The 6,200-nt window shown below is 34.3% G+C and overlaps 1 non-coding gene across 1 annotated transcript; it reads right to left on the bottom strand.

Annotated features, from left to right (window-relative positions):
- Positions 1 to 2,881: 2,881 nt before the first annotated feature.
- LOC126961945 (small nucleolar RNA U13) lies at positions 2,882 to 2,981 on the bottom strand. Its single transcript, XR_007728524.1, has one exon. It is a non-coding gene; the product is annotated as a small nucleolar RNA U13 (small nucleolar RNA).
- Between the last annotated feature and the right edge of the window lie 3,219 nt (positions 2,982 to 6,200).

Below are 6,200 nucleotides of genomic sequence, written 5' to 3'. Positions count from 1 at the left end.
GTTCAAAAGCAAATGTGACTTCACCCAACTTTAATTTATTGTTCAAATTTTCTATACTCTTTGTAATTTGATGTAACACAGGTATATGAGATATAACAATGTTTCTCATGTTTCTGTGTTTTTCTACTATTCTTCTATATTTAAAGGGATGGGCTGCCTTCCTTTGAAACAGATTTATGACTTTTAAACTGAAAAATATTCTAGAGAAATAAAATTTATGGCCATATAATGTAGAAACAAGAGCAAGGTATATTTTCTCTTTCTCAAGTTTCTACTTTTATGTCAAGTTTTCTATATCTTTACCTCAAAGCTATAATGTCCTCATAATTTTTATCACTTTCTTAAAACATTTCTTTCAGGGAGTTTATTGGTTTGTTTTTTATATGTTACTTTATTTTCTGTACTGTATGTTCTGCTTATACTATATGTTCTGCTTCTGTATCAAATAACCCCAAAACCGAGTGGATTAAAATATCAACTATCATCACATTGGTTCATGAATCTGCAGTTTGGACAGGTCCAGGTGGGGGTAGCTTGTCTTTTTAATCATGGCTCTCTATGGGGTGCTTCAGTGGCCTGGGGCCTGGGATAGCTGGACGGCTAAGAAATGTTTTCTTTTTGTGAAGTCTCTGGACTGCTCCAAGCAATTTTTCTACATGGTCTATTCAGAATGGTAGTGTCAGGGCAGTAGCATATACATGGCAAGTGTCATAGGAGTCAGGAAATGGAAGGTGCCAATCTCTAAGAATCTGGACTCAGAAACAGACACAGCATCATTTCCACCATATTGGGTTGTTCAGGCTATCACATAGCCTGTCTAGATTCAAGAGAAGAGAAAATAAATTCCACTTATGGATAGAGGGAGTAAAAAAGCATCTATTTTAGATGCATCATCACTATTAATAATTTAAAAAGCCAATTTTTCGTGTCTAAATAGTTCTTCCCTAACTTGGATTATTCTCTTGCTTGATGACTTCTCTAAGAATTTTTATCAGATTGTTGCTTCCAACACTGTTGGCTGCAGAATGCTTTCACAGCATTGTCGTATCTTTGAATTACAAAAGGCTCCATGTCTAAGAACATGTTGAATGTGAGATTCTTGTTGCAACAGAAGTGGGAATTAGAGGCTGAAGCCAAGGAAAAGAATCCACATATGTTACATAAGTAATAAAAAGACATTTGGAGCTAAACTCCTTTCTCGGGACCTAAGAATTGGTTGAACAAGCTGTGCTATCCCCAACCATAACCCAACACAACACAGATTTTTGTCTATAAACATAAAGGCCCGAGGATAAAAATAAAAGGTTAAAATTAGGAGTTCTTGGTAGGAGGAAAATAGGAGAGGAAGGGGACTTCCTACCATTACATGCCAAGCAAAATGGGGTCCCACGTGAATAACTCATGGAAAACAGGATGCTTCAAGGACAGACTGTCATATTTTTCAACAACTGGATGTTTGGTGATTGTTTAATCTCTGCATTTACTCTAGTAATAACTTTTGAATAGTGTTATTAGTCCATCCTTGCACTGCTATAAAGAAATACCTGAGACTGGGTAATTACAGAGAAAAGAGTTTCAAGTGGCCCACAGTTCTGCAGGCTGTATAGGAAGTATAGTGGCTTCTCTTTCTGGGAAGGCCTCAGAAAACTTAACAATCATGGCAGAAGGCGAAGGAGAAGCAAACACGTTTTACATGGCTACAGCAGGAGCGAGAGAGAGAGGTGGGAGGTGCACACTAAACACTTTTAAACAACCAGATGTCACAATAACTCACTAATTCACTATCATGAGAACAGCACTGAGGGGATGGTGCTAATCCATTCATGAACACCACCCTCATGATACAATCACTTCCTACCAGGCTCCACAACCAACACTGGGAATACAATTCAACATGAGATTTGGTAGGGACACAGAACCAAACCGTATCAAATAGAGAAGAGTGCTGTAAGGAGAAAAAATTTGTTTTATGTTGGTGCATCATCAAATTCATACAGTTTAATAAACTCCATATATTTGCCAATATTGACTTGAAATTAATAAAATACTTGAGTTGGCTTTTGTTGATAATAAGTATGGCTCTCCAATCAAAATTTTCACAAAGAAATTTTTATGATTGGGTGACCTCAGATGAAAGGGAGACTCCTAGTAGGGTACCAGTTGATGATTCAGTCACCCAGGAACATTGTGGGAAGAAATTAATTTTGATGATTCAGTCACCCAGGAACATTGTGGGAAGAAATTAATTTTGGTAATGACTGTTTTTAAAATGTTCTTGTTTCTTGATGGTGATAGAGATCCAAATGATGTTTAATGAAGGCTATGTAGTTTTCCTTTCTGAATTAATGAGTAGCATTTGAAGGAGTCTACTTAGGGTTTTACTTTTAATACTGACTAAAAATACCATGTACTTGAAAGAAAGTTGAGGAAGTGGGATCATGTAAAATGTTGCTAATTAGTGTTGTAGTGATTTATCTTTTTTTATTTGATTTGATTCAAAATGGTGTCTTTGACATTGTATCTAGCAGAAATTCCACCAGTTTTCTAGTATATGGGTGATACTTTTTTTTAGCTATCTTTTCTGGCACGAGCATTTTCCTTTCACATTTTAATAGTTTGTAGATAATTGTAATGGGAATTTTGGAAGCAGGATTAAGGACTTTATCATAAGCCCAGGAATCTAATCTTCTGCTTTTGATTTATATTTGCACCATATCCATTTATATTTTGGGAACAATAAATGAAAAATTAAAAATACTTGAAATCATAGTGTTTTGCTAGCCAGAATGACACATTATGTCTTAGCTGGACCTGAGAAAAATGTATTTCTAAGCTACTTATTGTTTATGGTATAAGTTTCTTCTGTATACATTTTTTTCCGTGTTAGGTAATGTGCTGATGTTATAACAAGGTTTGAGGAAGGTACATTTCACACAGGAGTGTGAAAACCCAATCATCATGCTTATGAACTGCAAAAGGATTCCACATACATTTTCAACTAACTATAGATGATTGATAGATGGATAGATAGAGATAAAATTGCAGTTATTTTATTTATGTGGCATAGGTTTAAGAAAAAATGGAAAACACCATATGAACAAAAGGATGAAATTATCTGAAATTATAACTAAAGTAAAAATGACACAAAGATTTTTGAGAACATGGGATAAATTTTCTGAGGTATAGCTAAGTTCACATACTTTAGAATATAGAGGGTACCCCTATAGTAACTTCTTTTTAACTATGTAAGATTTTAGAATCCTAGTAATCATTTCTCTCAGCTATCTTCCATTCCTTATCATCCCCCTGCCTCTTCCCTCAATAGCTTTAAGGGAGAAAGATAGTGGTAAAGGATGAGATATAGTATTGGGGAAGATTGAAACTCAAAGCTCTGTTCAGACAGAAAAGAAACCGGAAGAAAAATGATGCTGTCTTCTGAGTCCTGGTTTTGGTTGCTTCCAATCATTTTTCCTTTCTCTAATATGTCTCACTTTGTACTTAAAAAAAATATATTAATTGAATCACATTACGCCTCAACATTATTTTGTCCCTTTTGATCATCTTTAAATAATTATACAATTGTATGTGATATTTACCCAGTCAATAAATTGAATAGAGGTTCTAAAACATTTATCCAATTTTTTCTCATTGAAATGTATTGCATTCTAACTTAGAAAATGATTATTCAAGTGATACTTTTTAAGAAGAGGATTATTTCAAAATACAATATTTATTTAGGGTCTACCTTTATGGGGATTTTGTTTCCTTGTTATTTAATGAATTGGTTAAAATACTTCAAGAATTATCTTTTCGTATAATACCACTGTTTTAAATTTCAGCTTCTAGAGATGAAATTTGTAAAAGTTTAACATTACCAAAGTAAACTAATCTTTGCAATGACTTTTTTTTTTTTTTTTTTTTTTTTTTGGTGACATTTAACAAAGTCTAGACTACAAGCCACAATTTATCTGATTTGTAAATGGCTATGACAACAGTGGTTACTTACTTCCTTTAGGCACTATTTCTGTTTTTGCTTGCTCCAAAAGGAGGTATTTTCTTTAGCTCTACTCTGTACAATGCCACAGATCTATTGGCTAGGGAGAACCATGTGTTAAATATTTTTTGAATTTTACAAATGAGTTTTTGTCATTGACTATGGGGATAAACAACTACTTCTTTCTCTTCTTGCCATCTTCTCTTCCTGCTCCTCCTTCTTTCTCCTCTTTCCTCCTCCTCTTCCTCTTCCTTCTTCTTCTTTTGTTTTTGTTGTTATTAGTTTGTTTCTTACTGTGAGGATCAATGAACTCTGGGGATTAGCTTACTGAATTGAATAGTTCTACTGCAGCATTTAGAGCAAGCTGTGGCAGGGCCTGTAAGAACAGTCAATTATTGATTTGATAATCAGTTAAAGAATACATTTCCTAGCATCCCATTTAAATAGATGTATGCATATGACTAGATTTTGTCCAATAAAAAATAAGCAGTATTTATGGGAACCAATTTCACAGTCTTGCCCTAAACTGGAAGATGTGTGCCTCCCTGCCTATCATTGTCTTTCCTGTTGATAGGAATGTAGATAGAATAGTGGGAAATGGAATATTTCCAGGAAATAGTTCAGGAGAGCAGAGAAATAAACCAAAATAATTCTGGTTTTAAAAAGCCAGAATATTCAAATGTTGGCTCTTATCATCTCAAGCAGTGTAATATTGGGAAATCTCTGAAGTTCTCGGAACTTCAGTTTTCTAATTTTAAAAACATGGATAATATTATTTTGAGAATCAAATGAGGTTATTTTTGTTGTAAGAATTATTGTATTTTAAGAATAAAATGAGATATGTGCAAGGTACCTAGGACAGTATACAACTACAAAACATGTTATTTCTCTTCCTTATTCTTTTCTATTTAACTCTAAGTTTATATTCTATATAACTATTTTTTCTAAAAAGTTTATTTTTAGATGTGTGAAGCATATTAATTAATTACAAAAGTGTGATCTCTTCTATCTAATGTGCTGTTGATTCTGTCCAGTGTATTTTCTTATCATCTCCCACTACGTAGTTTTCATGACAAGAAGACTGATTGATATATATCATATATCCCTAGTTAATATTTTGAACATGTGTAATTCAACTATAATAACTTTGTTAATATCTTCTGCTAACTTTACGTGAGTTGAACTTAATTCTATATTTTTCTCTTCATTATAGGGCATATATTCTTGCTTCTTGAGAACTTAATAATTTTTATTAAATGCCAAACATGGTAAATTTACCTATGTGAGTTCTGGGCATTTTTGTGAATCTGTAAATATTCTTGAGTTGTGTTCATTGGATGTGGTTAGGTAACTTAGAAGTGATTTCTTTCACGTCTTGTTTTCCAGATGTGTTAGGTTGGACTGGAACAGTGCCTATTCCAGGAATAACTATTCCCCACCACTAGGCAAGACTCTTCTATGTATGCTACTCAGTGCTCTTTAAGTCATAAAGTTTTCCAGTCTGATTGATGAAAACAGGACTATTTCTGGCCCTGGGTGAGTTCTATGTCCCGTTAACTTGCAATCCTTTCAGCTGTTTTTTACCTGGGCATGAGGTAGCCCCTTCACATGCTTGTGTTGAGCAGTACTCCATTGAATACTAGAAAGGAGCACCCTGAGATATCCAAAATTCTCTCTCGGTGAGGTGCTGTCATCTCCAGTACTTCTACGAATACTCGATGCTTTGATCTGTCTCAGCTCCAGCTCCTCAATTCATGGACCATCGGACGCAACCTGTGTTCCCCCTCTTTCTGTCACAGCAAGGAGACCCTCAGGGTAAGGTAGAGCACTCATAGCACCACTTGATTTGTCTTCTGTCTTTTGAAGATCACTGTTCTTTGCTGTTTGATGTTCAGCATCCTGAAAACTGTTGCTTCATATATATTATCTCCTTTTTTATTATTTTAGGTGGGAGGGGAAATGAGTTAATGGTTACTTTATCTTGACAAGAAATAAATATAGGAGAAGAAAATTTAGTAAGCTAAAATATTTAAAGAACTTTCTATGCTATTCTGTATTGGAGATCATTATAATTAGTCTTTAAAAGTCTCTTGATTAAATATTATTCATTCCTCCATGTTACACATCAAGAGGCTGAGAATTTTTTTGAGGTTAAGTTACACAGACCAGGAGCTCAGACTGTCCGAGCAAAAGTGTATTTGCTTAA

The sequence above is a fragment of the Macaca thibetana genome, chromosome 8 (genome assembly GCF_024542745.1).
Source record: "Macaca thibetana thibetana isolate TM-01 chromosome 8, ASM2454274v1, whole genome shotgun sequence".
NCBI classification, from domain to species: domain Eukaryota; kingdom Metazoa; phylum Chordata; class Mammalia; order Primates; family Cercopithecidae; genus Macaca; species Macaca thibetana.
Note: the sequence above shows the minus strand (reverse complement) of the source record. Positions and strands in the feature narration are given on the sequence as shown.